This window comes from Equus caballus, chromosome 16 (assembly GCF_041296265.1).
Source record: "Equus caballus isolate H_3958 breed thoroughbred chromosome 16, TB-T2T, whole genome shotgun sequence".
NCBI lineage: Eukaryota > Metazoa > Chordata > Mammalia > Perissodactyla > Equidae > Equus > Equus caballus.
The window spans coordinates 74,429,033-74,449,772 of NC_091699.1; positions in this window are offsets into that span (position 1 = coordinate 74,429,033).

The following is a 20,740-nucleotide window of genomic DNA, read 5'->3' on the forward strand; positions in this document are numbered from 1 at the left end:
GGGAAAGTCCAATCAGGGAAGCCCTCAAGCCTAGGAGATGGAACTACATTCCCCATAAGTTTACTGCCAGTGGGGAAGAGCCACATATGGTCGATAACCTGTATCTCATTTTCTCCAACATGATCCAGGTTTAAACTTATCATTTCAGTGTAATTATTAATATCTTCTTTCAATTTCAAAATATCCTGATTTGGGCAATAATAAATTATTTGGTCACTAAATAAATGATTGGAGGTTGGGCTTTGGAGAGGTAGGAGAGCCTATGGGGAGGAGAACTGAGAAATAGTAGAAGAGTCTGGTGCCCAATGTGATTTCATCCCAAGATCTTATAAGTGTTCATTAATGTTACTAACTTCATGAGTATGATTGGGATTCTTACAGAAAAGAGGGAATGGGATAAATTCAGTATACTAGCTGAAGTGGAATCATTTCAAGATGACAGAGACCAGAGGATCAAAAACTGGGAGACTACGAGCAATAATTTTGGAAATTTGCAGAAATCTTGTGGAAGATAGTAGATTTCACAGCTGTGAAATTGAAGGCTCAAGCCAGGTTTACCTGAGTGCTCAAAGGATAAGGGCATTCCAAGTATCATCAGTGTTATATACTACAATTTGTAGTAGGTACCATCTGAGCTAAGTCCTGAAGGTACTTTATCTATTGAATTGGAATTCCACCTAGGGGTCTACATCTCCATGGACTATCTAAGTCTCCCTTCATACCCTCAAATAAATCAGTAAACTCCTTACAAATTTTCTTTTTATATTTATAATCATTTTAAGGGCACACTCTAGAGCCTTCCCAACTTATTCCTTCCTCAGTTAGAATTACACAAGCCAGCCCGCACCAATGCTCACTAATAGTAACCACCTTCTCCACTCCTCATACATACCATAGCTGATTTAGACAAATGGAATGAAAATGTGAAAGCACTGGTTTAGGGCAGGTTGGTCCACATGCCCTTCATTGAAAACGTGTAAACAAACAATGAACTGGCATGCAGGAGATCGGGGTTGAGTTTTAATTTGGCATCATCTGCAATCTTTGGGAAAGTCACTTCACCTCTTTGAGTTTGAATTTTCATATTTATAAAATGCCGTTGGAGACCAGATCAGTTCTTGACTAAATACATTCCATAAAATGTGTATTCCGTGAGGTGCTGTTCCTTAAGCGGAAAATAGTTTCCATGGGGTACATGCTGAATCCACGCCACACATCAGAATTCCTCGAGAGGGTTCCTGCTCAAAGAATTCCTGATGAAGTGTCAAATCTACCATATCCCAACCAAAGGATGTCTCTTGATATTTCACATTGACAGGGTAAAGCTGGACCCATACTTTGTTTGCTTCCATAGCTCAAATGAACTCTCCCTTCACCTACTTGCACTCATCTATATCCATACTGGTTTATTTCCAACTCTTGCTTCTTCTGGTTATGCCTAGGCTAAGTTATGTCCAAAAATGTGTTACCCAGGTGGTCCTGAGGCATTTTCATGCAAGTTCTTTAGGCTTCTCCTTTCTCAAGGTCACTTCTACTCTGGGTCTTCTTCAACTTAACATTTAGAGTATGCTTCCAAATTTTCAACGTTGTTTTCTGAATTATGGTTTCTCATTTTAAAGTAGGATTTGCCTACTCTTGATTTTGTCTTTTAGAATTTTTTTGAAGAGGTTAAGCCTATTCTGAGCTTATTTACTGAGCAATATTTTTCCTTTTAGTATTTGCTTCCAGCTCTTTGTTCTTTCAATAATTTTTCTCTTTAGTTTAAATGGGACTCCTGTTTGGTTCTGTTACCTAACTGCAGTTGACATCTCTGTATCTTGTTGCTTTATTTTAGTTGTTTTGGGGGGATAGTGATGAACTTCATAGATTATCACACTGCTTTCCCCTTCCCAGCAGGGTCTCAAAGTCGTTGTTGGAAGCAACCAGGTGACAAAACTCTTGAAAACTTCTCTGTCTTTTATTTATAATACATTTATTACAACTAAATGTTTTTTGCTTTTGTTTACTCACCTTCTTAATAGCTAAACCAATTATTGACTGAGGATTTGTCAAACAGTTGCAATAATCTTGTACATCCAGGAGGTCTTCCACCATCTTAGATACGTAGACAAAAATTTTCTAGAAATTATCTGTAATCTTCTGGTTTGTGAAGATGTCTCTTATGGCTATTTAAAAGATCTCTCCCCAAGCTTATCTAAGACACAAATTTGAAGAAAGGCAAATCTGTTTTAGAAAAAACATGGGTTTGTGTTATCCCAAGCACTTTATTTTACCTTCAGACTTCATTTCCTCAACTGTAAAATGGGCATAATAATTCCTGTTATATTAAAAGAGCTGTGGATTTTGAACAACACACAATTGCCGATTTTCAATCACCGTTGACCTACAAAGAATGGCAATTTCATATTTTCAGACCTGCACCTAATAAAATGAGCCAGCGTAAGTCATTTGTAAAAAAAAAAAAAAAGTCGATTCTCTTAGCCCCCCCCCCGCCCCGCCGTTTCCCCGGCACCCCAGTCTTGTGCTACTCTTCTTCCTCTCTCCTAAGGTTCACATATTCTCTTTATTGTCTGCCGTGAAAGTTCAAGAATGTAAGACTGAAAATAAAAAGATAAAAATCCAGGAGTCACAACTCATCTACCACATTTTCATAAACATTTTTTAATGGATTTTCCATAGAAAACTAGAAAAATACAAAAGATTCTAAAAAACACTAAAACTAAACCATCACCCATTGGCCTCCAAAATTCATTGCTAATGTTTCCAGATATATAGAAAGATATAGAAATATCCAAATACATGAAGGAGAGTTTTCATTTTTAATTAAATTTTATTTTCCAAATAAATTTATTTTATAGCTGCTCTTTTGTATCTTTTCTAAATTTAATATATTATTAACATTTTCAATGCCATCACTTATTCTTTTACATATTTTAGCTTTTTCTTTTTGAGGAAGATTGTCCCTTAGCTAACATCTGCTGCCAATCTTCCTCTGTTTTATGTGGGATGCCGGCACAGCATGGCTTGACAAGTGGTGCTAGCTCCGGACCTGGGATGCGAATCCATGACCCCTGGGCGGCTGAAGTGGAGCATGTGAACTTAACCAGTATGCCACTGGGCTGGTCCCTTAACATATTTTTAATGATTTCATGATATTCCCTCTTAAGAAGATGATAAATTATATTTAAACAATCCCCTGGATTTTACAGGGGGTTTTTTTGTCTCATAGAAGGTATCATGAGGAAAATTCTAACAAACAGATGTCTGCACGAATCCACAATGTTTTGTTAAGGATAAACTACTAGAGGTGGAAATTGTTGGTCAATGTTACCCAAATTTTAATAGTTTTGATCTTTTAAATTTCCCTGAAGAAAGGTACCAATGTCCACGCCCAAGGGCAGTTCATGCAATTGTTCATTTCCATAGATCAGCAGTTCTCAAACTCTTTCCTCTCAGACTCCTTTACTCTCTGAAAAATTACTGAGATCCCCAAAGAACTTTGGTTTATGTGGGTATTATGTATGTATTAATGTTTACCATATAAGAAATTAAAACTGAGAATAATGTAAATGTTTCTATATTAATTTATTTTAAATAACAATAATTAATTTGTTACATATTAATGAAAGTAACACATTATAAAAAATAATTGTATTTTCCAAACTAAAAAATTTCTTTAGTATCTGGCTTAATAGAGGGCTGTTGGATTCTCGTATCTGCTTATACAGTCAATCAGCTTTTGGTTGAAATATATATGAAGAAAGTCCTGGCTCACAAAGACATGGAACTGAAAAAGGGAAAAGCATTTTAATGGCTTTTTCATACAATTGCAGACATTCTTCTTTGATTACTACTTGAAATTCAACAAGTGATGGTTTCTTAAAGGTTAGTCGCAGTATGGAATCAGAAGTCAACGCCTTGCATCTGTTGAGTTAAGATCCATTAGTCTATATACTACCCATTCATGATGACTAAAATGCCGTTTTTCAGAGTTATGCGGATCTTCCAATCTTTGACACATTTCATTATTTAATATCAAAAAACCATATTTCTTAACATCACTGTTGGTCTTACCTGAAAAGTCTTTAAGTATTGGCGAGCTGTCCAGGCACAGTTGCTTGAAAGCTTTCGTTTTATTATGGGCCCAAAATACTATTAGTTATTTTCCCTGAAGCCACAGAATCCCTTCATTTACTTTCAAGAAAATGTCTGGCAAATACCTAACTTTGAATACCCATAGTTTGTCCATCATTCTTTCAGGTAAAAATGGTGGTCCTTGAATTACAGGGGCTAGTTCAGCTCGCATCTCAAACAATCACACAAGTGCTATTCCTTGAGACAATTGTCATGCTTCAGTATGCAGCAGGAGTGCTTAAATGTTCTTCTCATCTCATCACAGAATATTAAAAAGGCTCGTACTCAAGGGTTGAGATTTAATGAAATTAATATTTTTACTACTTCACCAAGGACTGTCTTAAATGAAACTGGCTTTTCTTTCTTTTTTTTCTGCAAATGAATATTAGTGAAGAAAACAGTTACTATTAGTACTGTTCGTTTTCATGGCCTTAATTTATGTAGAGGCACCATTGCTTTTGCATAATCAATGCAAGTATCAGCACAGTGATAAGGCAATAATGTCTTAGTCTTACTAAGAAACTAGTTTTGGCCTCACGGACCCCTGAAGAAGGAAAGAGTGACTCTTGCTATTATATTATTATGATGATTATTGCAAATATTCTTCCTATCCCTCCTTCAATGAATGGGGGCAGGGATGGATTGAAAAGGGTTGTTTTTTGATTCCCAATCCCCCAGCAATATTTACTGTTTAATTCCACTTACTAATTCTTGAAAAACAAAACCATACTCTTTTACTGATAGTGCAAAGACACCACAAAGATACAAGTTCTTGGATTCAAAGAGAAACAGGAGAGAAGGTAAACACATAGTTACTGTTTTTAAAAAATTATTATTTATGTGTTTAAAGTACAAATTAGTTTGGTAGAGAGCATCTGATGTCTGTTTTATTTCCATATCCCTCAGACTGACAATGGGATGCCTATCAATTAATTCATTTAGCGAGCCATACACCACAAGAAATAAATTATTTGTCCTCTGGAGCTTGTCACAAGGGGATTTTTTAAAAACCATTAAACAGAAAGACAACTGCTCATCTTAGAAAGATGAAAGGCCAGTTCCTCCTCCTCAGCTGACAGCTTTTTAGTGATAATGGTGTCTACTCTGAATGGTATTTCACATAGTATAAAGCATGTTCACATACAGGTACTAAGCCTTTTTGAACTTCACTTTTCCTATATGTGAAACTGGATTGATAGCAATGCTTTGTGAGTATTTAATAAACACTGCATATGACCTGTTTAACACTTTGCCTGGCACCTAATAAGTTCTCAGAAACTGGTCATGGCGGTGGTAGCTGTAGTAGTAGGATCAGTAGTGAGGGTAGCAACTGCAGGAGTTGTTTCAGGAAGTAGTAATTAAGGCCTGGCAAAGGGAAGGGGCGCACTCAGGATCACCCAGAAAGGCAGAGATGGAGCTGGTCTTCAGACGCAGGCTATTTTCACTCCATGCCCCAAATTCTTGTCTCTGTGCCACGGCTGTACTTCTGGGGTGCTCAGAAAGTGTTCTCGGCTCTCCTGTTGGCTTGATCTCCTGCCACCTGACAGTGGGCTTCTCTGAAACAACCTATATTCCAGGTGTCTCCAAAGGGGGCCCCTCCTCCCCATATGTTAGTTTAATATTTTGAGCTCCCTAACAGAAATGGCGCATTTACATGTAAACACAGGGTAACGAAGTATTTATAGCATGACCTTTGGAGTGAGCAAAACCTGAGTCAGAATCCAGCTTTCTGCTTCTCGGGTATATGATATTGGGCAAACGGAATCCTCTCTTCCTTATCTGCAAAAAAAATGAGGTACTAATACTTGCTTCCTGGAATTATGGTGAGGATTATTATCCGAGGCAGCATCTGGAAACAGCCTAGCCCAGGCACACTGTGGCAGGCACACAGTGAAGGTAAGGAAATGACTATTGGATGATTAACTCTTAGAGGAGCATTTGCTCTCTGGGTCCTGATTTTCAGTCTCTTACACTAAATAGCTTTGCTGTTTTCCTCTCTGCTCGGTTCCCAGACACATCACAGAATTATAAGAATATTAAAAACTCAAGACTGTACCTACACAGAATTTTCCATAACCCTCTTTCTGCTTTGAGCTCCTAAAGCTATTTCATAGAAAAGTGACCTTATTTTTAAATAGAGGGGGCAATTGAAAATCCATGAACGGGCCTACCCCCTAATGATTTTTTTCTCAGACATAATTATAATAATTAGCACTATAAAGTGCTAATTATCTTTGGACACAGAGGACCTGCACTCCAGAGACAGAGGTCCGCATTAAGTAAAGTGGATTTCACTTTCTTCGGTTACGAGATTTCTCTATTTTCCTCTTTGTAATGATGCAAAAGACATTTAGTCCACATTTAAAAAGTTTTTCCAGTTAAGGAAACTATCTGCTGGCCATCCACGCCAGACACCATATTGAGCTCATGGATATACAAAGAAATTGTTCCAAGCTCATCACTTTTTATTAGACGATTGTTCTGTAGTTCTCGATCAGTACCTAGGACCTGAGAAGAATCCCAAACCATAAAGATCATGAGTTTCTTGTTCAGATGGCAGATTATTCCTATTAACAAGTGGATAAAGGGACTTCCTCCTTTGAGTCTTGGAACCTCTCGTGGGGTGATTGTTGACTGTGTTAGGTGGATAGAAGAGAAACTCAATATGTGCTACATAGAATTTCAAGCTGAACGAGACTTAAGGAATCACCTGTTCCAGCCGTTTAATTTTACAAAGAAGAAACGAAGGTCCAGAAATACTTGATAGGAGAACTAGGATTGAAAACTGAAGCTGCTGATGCTTTCAATAAAATCTTTATCACACTGCATTGGGCTTTAAGTCAGAGAGCATCTTATTAAGTAAAGTCGGGGTCATGTATCAAAGGGTAGAAAAAATTTAGGCTAACGAGTGAGGCATTGGTGTAAGGCTCTGGAGAGTACAACTCTGGGCCCCCCTTTATCATCTGTTGTCAGCAATGGAATAGTTAATGTTATCTAGTCTTCATCTCGTTAACACAGAGACGTCGTTGGATATTGAGGCAGAGTTTAGAACAGACTGTTAGTAATGCAGAGCTGGAAAGAGCCGTATTTTCTGAGAGCCCCGGAAAACCATATCCTTGGTTAAACTCTCCCCCTAGGCAAACCTAGGCTCCTGTCTCCAGCTTCAGGAGAAATGCATTCTCCAGAACGCATTTGTGAACCCAGTCTTTGCCGAACGGGGTCAGTCGCATCCCCAGACAGATCTAGTCAATTGGAAGTTCTCACTTGCGTTAGGTCAAAATCGACTTCCTCAAAACGTTCATTCACAGGAGCTGTTCTGTGTGTTGAAGCACATATTAAAAAGTCTCACTCTTCAAAAAACCTTTCAATTATTTTAAAATACAAACAGGACCCCCTGAAGCTTCTCTAAGCCAGTGTTTCTCAAGCTCAGCTTCTTAAAGGGCTTCTTAAAATACCTACTGCCAGCTCCCAACCCCAGAGCTTCTGATTCAGAAAGGCTGGGGTGGTACCTGAGAATGTGCATTCCCACCAAGCTCGCAGGTGATGCTGATGTTGCTGGTCTGAGAACCAGACTGCCACACCTCTGTGCTAATCAATCCTCTTTATTGTATCTTTTGAGGCATGCTTTCCTAACCTGATGCCATTCCATTTGCCCTCTTTTGAATGCTTTAAAAATTTGGCACTTATCTTTTTACGCTTTTCATATTTGTTCAAGCTCTCCTTAGTGGACATATATGACTTTTCTACTTGAGGGGAAAAAAGTGCAATTTTCTTTAAAATAAAGTTAAATAAAAGTGTAATTATCAACATAGAGCAAGATGACTAAAAAAAATTTGTCTCATTATTATGTTTTCGTATCATGTATATGAATTATTTGAACCAGAATGCATTTGTGAAGCAAATTATTTCTATTTTCATTGGTGAACACATTGGGGGAAAATACGCTTTTTTGATGTTAACTTTATTTTCACATTCTGGAGCTTATGGCAATATGAGAAGGCCTAAATTTGTAAGAAGAAGACCTGATTTTGAAATCCAGAGACCTAGATTTCATGGACACTGTGATGTGTTTTGATTGTGTGTCTTTAGACAACTTTTCAGTTTCCTCATTTTTATTCTTTTTTTACTCTTTTTTGTGTGTGTGTGAGGAAGATTAGCCCTGAGCTAACATCTGCTGCCAATCCTCTTTTTGCTGAGGAGGACTGGCCCTGAGCTAACATCCATGCCCATCATCCTCTACTTTGTATGTGGGACGCCTACCACAGCATGGCATGCCAGGTGGTGCCATGTCTGCACCCAGGATCCGAACCGGTGAACCCTGGGCCGCCAAAGTGGAACATGAGAACTTAACTGCTGCACCACCAGGCCGGGCCCCAGTTTCCTCATTTCTAAATGGCAGTAAAATAGCAATGGCTGCCCTTTATACTCCATATAGATGTGAGGGATAGACACAATAACACTTGTATATCTATATGAGCTTTGCAAATTTTGTTGTTATCTCTAATGTCTATCACATGGCTGCTTTCATTTTTTCATCTGGAATTCCATTTTGTGAGAAGAAAAATAATGTAAGAATTTGATTGCTTAGAAGTGTCTTTAAGCATGAGCTCTGCACTGACTGAGGACATTGCCTACATCATGTCACCTAACTCAAGTGACCCTCCAGTTAAACCAAGTTAAAGATTGTGCACTGTCTCCAGGGAATGCCAAGTCTACAGGCCATGAGCACATGCAGTCTGTGCCTCTTAGCTCCCCTGACTAGACAGTTGTGGTAACGAGACTTCAAGCTTCCCTTGGAGGCCACAGACAGAGCCTGTAATTCCATCCAAGTTTTAAATGTAGACTTTTTGTTGAGAAAGAATAACAATGACTTCATGCAATTCCTTCCCTACGACTGGGGGCAAAAAAAACACAGTCAACTTTCTAGGAATCTGACTTCCTGGTGAAACTCTGATTCAACAATTCATAGGACGTGTTTTGATGGACAAGTTTTGGACGACAGGGCTGAGGTTATTTTTACTACTATGCATAGACTTCTACCAACTACTGAAGAAAAAGCACGGGGAGAAAATCAGTTGAGTCAAATGAATATTCCTTCAGAAATGTGGCACAGACATATCTCATATAATCCTCCAGATAGTGGCTCTAGGAAAGTTCTGCCACTTATTTTCGGCCAACTCCTTTTTATTCTATAGAACCACTTTTTCACCAAAATGATACCAAACCAATAGAAGTGCTACTTTGATATTACTATTTTACATAAAGATACACTCACCGTTTACTCCACAAGAGTTTCTAGTCAGAGAAAACCACACGGATTTATGTGAATTTTTCCCATGGTTGGCTGAGCCTGAAATAATTTTCTGTGCATGTGTACACCAAGTGAGAAGATTGGAGAGGTGTCCTTGGTACATCTCTTTATCCTGGGTGTGTGTGTGTGCTGTTTCCACATGTTTTGAAAGGCTCCCTTGCTTAGCCTTTATTTTGCCTTAAAGGATTTTTTTCTCTGTGCTCTAACTTTATTTATTAATGTATTTATTTATTTGAGGAAGATTAGAGCTGAGCAAACTACTGCCAATCCTCCTCTTTTTGCTGAGGAAGACTGGCCCTAAGCTAACATCCGTAACCATCTTCCTCTACTTTATATGTGGGACGCCTACGACAGCATGGCTTTTGCCAAGAGGTGCCGTGTCCGCACCCGGGATCCGAACCGGCGAACCCTGGGCCGCCAAAAAGCAGAACGTGTGAACTTAACTGCTGCATCACCAGGCCGGCCCCTCTAACTTTATTTTTAAGTTTAATTTGAGTTAAAGAAAACCACAAGCTCACAAATAGTTAAAAACAATTCAAGAAGAAAATGATGCAGACAGAAAAATATCTTTCCAAAAAATAACTACTCTGTAGCCCTTCTCCACCACCCACCACTTTCTATTGTCTTTTGTTCCTCCTTTATAGAGTGCTGTAAACTTTCAATTAATTACATTATAACTACAAGCTGTATTTATGAACCTTCAAGTTATTCTTTGTTACTTACACAAGCTTGCTTTCATTGTTCCATTGATATATTTTTCAACTGATTTTTTCAATTGGTATATTTTGACATATATTGATAATTGATATATATATATACACACACATATATATACATATAATTCAGTTGGTATGTTTTGAGCATAATGGGTTGAGATGGAACATGCCATCATTTTTCTATTTAAAATTAAGAGACATCTTTTTTTCATTTAACAACTTTTCCCTTTGGGATAGAATTTTCCGGAATATATGCAAGTCATTAAGTGAAGCATATGTGTATATTTAAAAATTCACAGCAAAAAGAAGTGATAATTTACCCAGGCAGAGGGAGAGAACTTTGAACCTCAGTTGCTGATTCCTAGGATGAATCAATTCTTAATTTTTTTGGATTCTCTCCTCCCCTTCCAGTTTCCAGGTCAAATATTTACACCTGAATGATGCTCAGCTCTTTAAAAGACAGGCTGGCTGGATCAGTTGCTGTCTCAGACAGTCTTTAAATGTATTTTCGGCGTGTCTTTAGACAGTTATTTTTCCTCTGTTCAATTTTGTTCATCTTCTTACTTAACTTTTCAAGTGCTACTATTTCCTTTTTAAACGTGGTAGTGAGAAGTGCAAACATTATTGGAAGAGAGAGTCTTACTAGCATAATTGTGCATTATCTTCCTTTTATGTTGCAGATGGAAAACATTAAATCTAGGGGGAACAGAAATCTGCTCAATCAGGTATTGATAGCACAATTTCCTTTAAAAATACTTACCTGTGGAGAAGAAAAACACTGATTTTTTTTTAAGGTGGCAACTTTCCATCCTTTTTGAAAAAAGCCAAATGGCATTGGGAATTAAAATTTTGTCTTCTGGGAACCAGACTTCCTTGCTGATGCTACCCCTTCCCTTTTACAATTTGATATTTCAATTAGGGCTGGGCTGGAGTGGGAGGAGGGAGTACTTCCACAGAGCGGTATGTCATAATTTGGGGTTTAGAGAAGCATTTGGAAAAAACACAGTGCTCTGTCCCATGGCTTAGATTAGGTTTTAGTCACAATAATTGCTTATAAAAAATTTAACAGCTTTATTAAAGGATAATTGACAAACAGTAAACTGCACATTTTTAAAGTGTACAATTTGATGACTTTGATCTATGTAGAAACCCGTGAAAACCTCGCCAAAGTCAAAGTAGTGAATATTTCCATCATCCTCAACCCGGGGCTCAGACAGCCACTTATGCGCTTTCTGCCCCTATAGATTAGGTTACATTTACTAGCGTTTGATGTCAGTGGGCTCATAGAGTTTATACTCTTCATTGTCTGGTTTCTTCCATTCTGCATAATTATTTTTGGATTCATCCAGGTTGTTGCATGTATCAATAGTTCACTTTTTTTGGTCGCTGATTAGTCTTTTTGTGAGCACATGCTTTCATTCGTTTTGGGTAAATAAATAGGAGTGGAATTGCTGAACTGTATGGTAGGTGTGTATTTATTTATTTTTTTTTTTTTCTGCTTTTTCTCCCCCAAACCCCCCCAGTACATAGTTGTATATTTTTCAGTTGTGGGTCCTTCTAGTTGTGGCATGTGGGACGCCACCTCACCATGGCCTGGCGAGCGATGCCATGTCTGCGCCTAGGATCCGAATCGGCAAAACCCTGGGCCGTGGAAGCAGAGAGTGCGAACTTAACCACTCTGCCACTGGGCCAGCCCCCTACTTATTTTTAAAGAAACTACTAAACCATAAAAAAGGCACAAAAAACCTGAGCAAAATATGTTATATAGTGGTTCTTAAGCAGTGGATAAGGTGGGCAGGTAATTTGGTCCCTGTTTCTCCATTTTGGACAAAAACAGAAAAACAATAATGACTTTTAATTAAAAAGGAAATTCAAGGAGGAATGAGGTTTTTTTAAAGGAGGCCATGAGACTTTAATGGAAGAGAGAACATGCAGAAGTGTTCACCAAACTGGAGTTTTACTCCATGGCCATGTTGTCAGTGCTTCATATGGAGACATGAAATGTCATATAACCTAAAATTTTGGAGTTAGATAAATGATAATTTTCATTATAATACTTCTGATTAATGATAATCTTCAAAAACATAGGCTTTGCCAGTTAAAAAGGGAAAACTTTTCTTGTGTGTAATAATTTCTAACATAAAGGTATTTTAATGAACTAATACCTTAATTTTCTGAGTCTTCCTTCCAAACTGGAAATCTTGTAGAAGCCTTTGAAAAAGACGATATTCAATATTCTCCCTTCTCTCTAAAAATATGGTTCTTATAGAATAAAGATGTTTCTTAAACAAGAAAATAAGTAAGCATAATTTCGAGAGTTTAGAAATTTAAAGGAAATAAAATCTAGGGAGCTGGGCTCATTAGGGCTTTAGGGAGAGAGGACTAGCTTCAAAGACCTCTGAGAAGAGAAGACTAGAACCTGGCTGGAGAAAAGGCTGTTTGTGTAACTCACCTTCTCTCACAGAGGAAGCTCATACTTGCGTGGAGCATAGGTAACGAGGGTCTTTGTAGAGATGCATGTTGTGCTGTACTACCCCTTATTAGCTCCTCATGATGTTGACTCCTCATTGTCCTCTCTAACCCTTCCCACTTCCACCAAAAATCCCACAACCAAATCTTTATTTAATTTCAGAGTCTTCATGTCCTTTTAGACAAGATTTCTCTTTGTCTGACTACTCCTAGAATTATTCACCTCACCCAACCCCCTCACACTCTTCATCTTCAATCTTGCCTCTATAAAGGTGGTTATCACTACTTCAGAATGCAACCCCAAAGACAAAATCATCTCTGTCAACCCAAAAAATCCCTAAAATAATTATTGTTCAAGGCTTGACATATTGTCTTCATTAGCCCAGCCGTGTGTCCATCATAAATCCCATCAAAGAGCTGAGTGTTTTCTCCACACTGTTTTGAAAGTCTAATTTGAATGTTAACTAGCCCAGCAGTAATACAATTCGGATTGTTAACAGCAACCTCCAGACTTAGAGACAGTTCAAATGACCATTATCTGGAAAAACGAGACAGAATGAAAAGCTGTTTCTTATTATGATGCTTAATTCACAAATTAAAAGCTCCTCAAACCCTCGTTTCAGAGCTAGCCATACTTGGGGCAGTGGTGAGGGATAATAAACATTGTTCTAAATAATAAAATTGTTTGAAAGTATAGGATGGCATAATAATTATACTTAAATTGATAACTTTTTTTCAATTTCTTAAAACTTTCACAACGATGATGTGATCAAAATTGTTGGGGGCATTATTAGCCTATAAATAAATATGTGGAATAATATAACATTTACGTAATTAACTTTTAAGCTTTCATTAACTATCCCTGCCTATATTCATGTCAAGTCCATCTTTCTAGATTGTGGGAAAACATTTGCCTTTAAACATATAGAGATGTATTCAAGATTAGTATTAACTCTTTTTAAATATGAATATAAATACAAACATGTATATTCTATAAGTAAATATATATATATATAAACTAAGATTATACAGATTGTCAAAGATTACAAATTATGACTCTTGCATTGCTAGTCTACAGAGGCTCAAAATTATCATCTGAAGAGAGTTCACTTGTTGGATTAGTGCTTTTCTAATTTCAGAGATTGATATAATTTGTGTGGCAGGCAGGATCTAAGTTGACCCCAGAGGCCTCTCCTCCTAATATTAACTCCGTTGTATAACTACTTCCATTGGAGTGTGTACAGGATCTGTGATGTGTTTCTAACCAAGAGAATGTTGTAAAAGTAACAAGGTGTATGTGATTCTGTGAATGTGATCACGTTGTATACAATTATAGCACTTATTTTGCAACAACCAGCAAGAAACCGGACCCTTAGCGCAGCAGCCTGCGAGGAACTGAATGCTGCCAAAAACCAAATGAGCAAGGAAATGAATCCTTCCTCAGTCGAATCTCAGATGAGACCACAGCCCTGACTGACACCTTGATGGCAGCCTTGTAGAGGAGATAGCTAAGCCACACGTGGATCCCTGACTCACAGAAACTGTGAGAAAATAAAAGCATGTTTCTTAAGCTGCTGAATTTTGTGGTAATATTGTTACACAGCAACAGATAACTAATACAATGTGTTATGAAATAAATTTGGTAAGTAGCAATCTGCAGTTCAAAAAATGAAATATGATAGAGTGGAACAATAGAATGGAATAGAACGAAGTAAGTGCAAGTATATTTCATTAAAATTTTGCTTTAGTTACTTTGTATATATGTGTGTGTGTGTGTACTGGATCATAACACAAATGCATTTCATAATGTGAGTTGTGGTTAAAAAGAAAATTGATAAAATATCCTCTGGAAAAGACCCCTTGAGGTTTTAGACACATATATTCTCATGTATCTATGAACACTATAAAGGGCCTATGAACCCTGATGAAGGAGGAGTGTACGAGCAGCCAGTGAGAAGGTAGGAATGTGGAAGACTAAGAACATCTCTTGTCATATTTAGAGGATTTTAGACTAGAGGATTATTAGGTAGGTTATACCTGGAGTAAATTATAGAATTACCTAATGTTCAATAGTCAATTTATAAACAGATAGAGACAGAACTAGGAAAGACTTTTAGATTCCTCTAATTTAGACCTTTTCTCCCAAAGTGTAGTACTCATTTCACAGGTAGTACTGTATGATTTTAGTTTGCATGTAGACTATTTAAAATTTTTTTAACATTTTATGCCTTTATCCTAATGAGTGTTCAAAAAATGACGATGTTACTGCTTAGGTTGAGACTAATGTTAACGCTTCCGTACCATCTCTGCCTTCTTTTCAGCAGCAAATTACACATACTTGATGGTCTAAAAATAGGATAAACATCAGGACAGTGATCTACAAATCTCTGAAGTCTGAAAGTTAGGAAACCCTTTTGCAGCCCAAAATTTGGTTTAACAAAGAAATGGGAGCTCAGGGAGGTTAAGAGGACTTGCCTTGTTCAATGTTACTCATGGGATCAAACACTGAAGAGGAGGAATGAGCTGTTGGCCAAGTTTACATAAATTGTAGGCTCCCTTGACGTAAACAATTTATACAATAGGGAATGTAATTGCAATGTGGCTAAGTCTATGAAGGTGAATGTGTGGTGTCAGTATATGTGTATGTGTGTTTTCTGGTGGTTCCTCTGTCAGACATTGTACTAGACACAGCCAACAAGACAGCTAAGGCATATTTCTTGTCCTTTCAGAGTTTACAGATTTATAGATAATCATAGTTAGTCATACACCCCAATAATCAATAAATTGATGAAATTACCAATTGTTAGAAGCCTTTCTTGAGGGTCATGTAGAAGATGCAAGAATATGTTGGCTTTTATATGAGAAGGTGTGGATTCAGATTCCAACTTGATTGCTGGTCTTATGATCTTGAACAATTAAACCTCTGTGAGCTTCGTTTTCCTCATGTATATGATAGAGATCTGAATTGTGTATTCGGCTGGTTGTGCAGAGAAAGATGAATAAGATGTGTATACACACACACACACACACACACATATATATATATACATAAAGAGATTTGCTTTAAGGAATTGGCTTATGTTACTATGGAGGCCGGCAAGTCCAAAATCTGCAGGGTGGGTGGGCAACCTGGAGACCCAGGGAGGAGCTGATACTGCATTTCAAGTCCAAAGGCCATCTGCTGCAAAATTCCCTCTTGCTTGGGGGATGTCAATCTTCTGTTCTATTAAGGCCTTCAACTGGTTGGATGAGGCCCATGCACATTATAGAGAGGAATATGCTTTACTCAAAGTCCACTAATTTAAATGTTAATCTCATCCAAAAACACCCTCACAAAAACATCCACAATAACATTTGACCACACATCTGAGCACCATGGCATTAAAATTAACCATCACAGATCCAACCTCTGTCAACTTGGCATTCACATGCATTTCCCTAACCACACTTAATCCCCAAAGAAAGACTATAACAAGGTCATAGTTCCATCCAACATGATATAACAGTCCTGTGTGCAAGGGGAAACACACGAAACCTTTCCTCAGAAGAGGATGCAAAGTCTTTGGGTGTTGTTTACTCCTCCTCATGATACCCCACAATTTAAACACTATGATGTATGGGCTGGCCCGGTGGCTCAGCGGTTAAGTTTGCACTTTCCGCTCCTCGGCGGCCTGGGGTTTTCCAGTTCGGATCCCGGGTGTGGACATGGCATCGCTTGGCACACCATGCTGTGGTAGGTGTCCCACATATAAAGTAGAGGAAGATGGGCACCGATGTTAGCTCAAGGCCAGGCTTCCTCAGCAAAAAAGAGGAGGACTGGCAGTAGTTAGCTCAGGGTTAGTCTTTCTCAAAAAAATAAAATAAAATAAAATAAACACTATGATGTAAAGTTAACAATACTTAAATACTATGATATAGGTCAATACATCTTATGTTATATAGTAAAAGGACAAAAGAAGAAAATATAGTATTTATGTACATATATAAATTGTTATAAGGATTAAATGATAAAAATATATATAGCAGCTGGAATTTTCTAGCATATGGCGTGTTGTTACAAAAATGCTGTTTCTCCCCAGTGAACACTAATTTAGCATCAGTCTCTAGCTATGTAATGTCATACATTAAGCATGATAAAAATTAACCTCTGTACGAGTGTGAGCGTAAGAATTTGTGATGTGTGCTTAGACATTTTGGTAAATAATAGATTACATGTGCAGTAATTAGGTCGCTGTTTATTTTTACATAAAATATCACTCTACTGAATTTCTTGTGTTTTAGACCATGTAAGCGTAATCGTGAGTTTCTTGGCAGAGGAGTTCAGGGGCTTTTATATTTTTAAGAATCTGAAACTAAGTCTTAAAATTCTCCATGCAGATACTGAAATAGGTCCAAAAGACCCTGCTTGGGAATTAAGTAGCTATATACCTATCTGAGTTATTTGCCCTAAAATGGTGATAATGTTGATTACATGTGTGTGCGCACATGCATATGCATACATATACACAAATATACGTATATATCCCTATATATACAGGTGCATAAAATGACTCACTTTTAAGCCTCCTGCAACTGATACTTGAAACTTTATGTAATTCTTTCAAATGGTCAATCTAACTATATATCCTCAATTTAATTGAAAACTCTGCCAGCATTATGTATGTTACCGTCTGCTCTAGCCTAGCTAATCTGAAAAATAAAGAAAAATATTGGACTTTGAGCATTTAATCCAGACACACGATAAAGGGCTCTAACTACACATACTTTGCATTTATAGTCTTTTTTTCTACTTATAAAATGTCCTTTCCTCAATAAGGCAAGAAATACATGTCTATGCTAAAATTTTATTCTTCTTTCATAACATCTTTCTTAAGTCTACTGTGTGAGTGTGATATGGAGGAAATATTTTTTCTATTAATTAAAGTCCTTCACTTTTAGAATGGTATTTTTTAAAGCTCTCCAAACCTCTCCTGCTCTTTAAAAAATATCTCCTCGCATAGAAATGCTTAAATCATGACTTGATGCGACAAAAATTAAAAAGTATTTGTTCCAACTGGTTCATTCTGTCCTCCTTCTCTAACACCCACCATTCCCCCTCCTCATAGGCTCAAACAAATGTGAGGAGGGGAGAAAAGTCTCACCCACACACCTGCACAAAAGTCTATGGAAACTCTTGCATACCAAGAAGGCTAGTCCACATTATATCTTACTTCTCATGCAAAATTATAATAATCAAGATAGTTAATGATTGGAAATTTAAATTCTGCTTTCTTATTTCTAATCATTATGCTAAGATCACAGAAATAAATAAACTTTTAGCGATGTGTAGGGAAAGAAAATCTTTTCACATTCACCCAATCAAGTTATTCTGAATCCAATCTTTCCATGCTTTGCAAAATCAGCTATATCTGGTTGTTTTCACAATTTCCTGATTAAATCTGTCAATAGATTTTCTACTGCTCGTTCTGTTATTTATCCAGAGCATTAATGAACCTCTCTACCTCCTGTGGATCCATAAATATTTCTATTTTATTATCAAAAACAACTCTTAATTGGACTAAAAATAGGTTGGTAGATCTACCTGCTCCACCTAAGTAGTGAATTAACTTTTCTGGCTCCAAAGTCACCATTTATTTTTTCACCATTCACCAGTATTTATTATACACATACCAAGTGCCGGGCACCATTCCTGGGGCCCAGGATTAAGCAGTGAAGAAGGCAAGCAGGGCCTCTGTTCTCATGGATCTTAGATTCAGCAAGAGAAAGAGTTAGCAAACATGTCATGAAATACGGGAGAAACTTTTTACAATGAAAGGTTCTACAGGAACTTAGAACAGGGGAGTCTGGAATACGGTGACTAGGTGGAGAGGACGGATGTGTGCCAAGGAAGACTGACCTAGAAAGTCCTCTTTGAAGAGCTAACATCTGAACTGATGCCAGAGTAAGAGAAGGAGTCAAGCAGGCAAAGATCCAGGGGAGAGATTTTTCAGGCAGTGGGAACAGTAGATGCAAAGGCTCGGAGTCAGGAACTCAGTATGTTTGAGGACAATAAAAAAAGACATACCACTGGAATTAAGTAAACAAGTAACTACAACTCAGATGAGGTTGGCAACCTTTAAACTACCTATCTTTAATAATAAAGACTAAAATGTATTGGGCCCTCAGTATGAGTGAGTCAAGCATCAAATACGGTCATTGATTATCTCAATTAATTAAAAAATAACCACATCAGGAAGCTAACTTTTATTATTTCGTTTTTACAATGAATTAAACTGAGGTTCAGAAAAATGAGTGAGCTGCTGAAGATATTTAACTAGTAAGTGGACCGACCCAAACTGAACCAAGCTTAAGTTCTTAACCAGTAAGTTACACTGCCAACCCAACACCTTTTCTACTAATAATTTGAAGTATCTTTACTTTGTTTTATGTGTTACTTTGCAACTAGAGTTTACCCACTTTTGTTTGAGGTCTACTTTACATAATACTTTCCATATCCGCATAATACCTTACGTACTAGGTAGGAGGCAGTGATATGCTGGTAACTGTTTAGCAACTAACTCTCATCTTCCCCCAAGAAAGCCCTGATTCGTTGATTTCCATGGTGCAAACACTCCCACACTGACCTATTTCAAGTTAACAATGAATCATCTGCTAAATTTGCAATGGAGAAGAGATGTGCCAATCAGCTCTTATGAGCCAGTATGAACAGGCTCCAAGACACCACGGCTAGGAGAAGCCCAACAAATATTCATTTGAAGGAAAACTTACCCATAGGGAAATAGTTTGGAATCCCTTTGATGAAAGTCAGAATCACAAAGGCTGAAACAAAATGCATTTTATTACTCTCCATCCTCTAAATTTATCAGTTGGAAGAAAGGTAGGAGGCAGTGCATGAAAAAAATGGATAACTTTTCTCCTGATTTGTGCCGGTGAGATTTTTATCACTGCCACCTGAAATATTTTGCCATTGAATTTGCTCATTGTTGAATGAATCGTCTTCCTGAAAGTAATGTACAAAAATGGTTATTTCGAAATGAAGAGGCACAGCACCTTAGGTACCTATATAAGTTCAGGATGGTTTTGCTAATTAAGAATTTAGGAGATCAAATCCCTGGATGCAGTACCTAAGGAATTGTTTCACAACATGGAAGCCATTCGACAATATGGACCTTCTATGAATGAGCAGGAATCTTTGCAGTGGGGGTGGAGAAACTGCCTTCCAAGTGCAAATTCCAACGTGGAATCACCAAATAATAATTCATGACGGAGATACAACATATGCTCTCATGATAGAGTGGGAGTTACAGGACACAGAGTGCAAGTAAGAAGCAGAAACTTCGTGAGTTATGGCACCTCATTGCCATTATAAAACATCTTTATTGGGAGGGAAAATGCAATATTTTGGTAGAAGGAGATGAAGTAGGTAGTCTGGATTGCTCACTTATGGTAGAATGTGCAATTTTACAGCTGGGATATGCCCGTCTGCTTTGTGTCTGCCCTGACTCACAGCCTATCCGGAGCAGGCGTTGAGTATACACAGTTTCATCCATAAAGCAATCAAGGTGCTTAGGTAGAACTTGGGAAATGGAGAATTTTATGAAAAGAAAGCCTATGTTTTCTACACAAAGTTCTCAAGTGCCATCCTCTCCATCCCGTTTTTAAAGTTAATTTCATTTGTGCTACTTTCGCAAAGCCGTTTGGTCATCGTCTGTGCGTTCTTGGGGCAATTAGATGAATTCGCTTAAATAAAATACACTGATTTTTTTAAATTGATAGAGATTGGGAGTTGCTGCCCTATTCCTAGGAAAGTCTTAATTCTAAGAATACATCACTGAAGTCAGGTACAGAAGCCTAGTACCCTTGGGCCATTGAAGCAGCTGCACCTCCCCAGGGTTACAGCGGCAGACAGAGGGTGGTTTAGAACGCTATCAGAGAGAGGCACATTCCATCCAAGTTTTTAGAGCTGAAAAGAAATTGACCACGCAAATCCTCCAGTAATGTTAATGTGTGAGAAGAGTTTTTTTTTCTAGGAGCAGGGGAAAGGAACTCATACTTTCTCCAAAAAGAGCTTTTAATGTTTATGTATATTTTTAAATTCTTTCTTATGAAA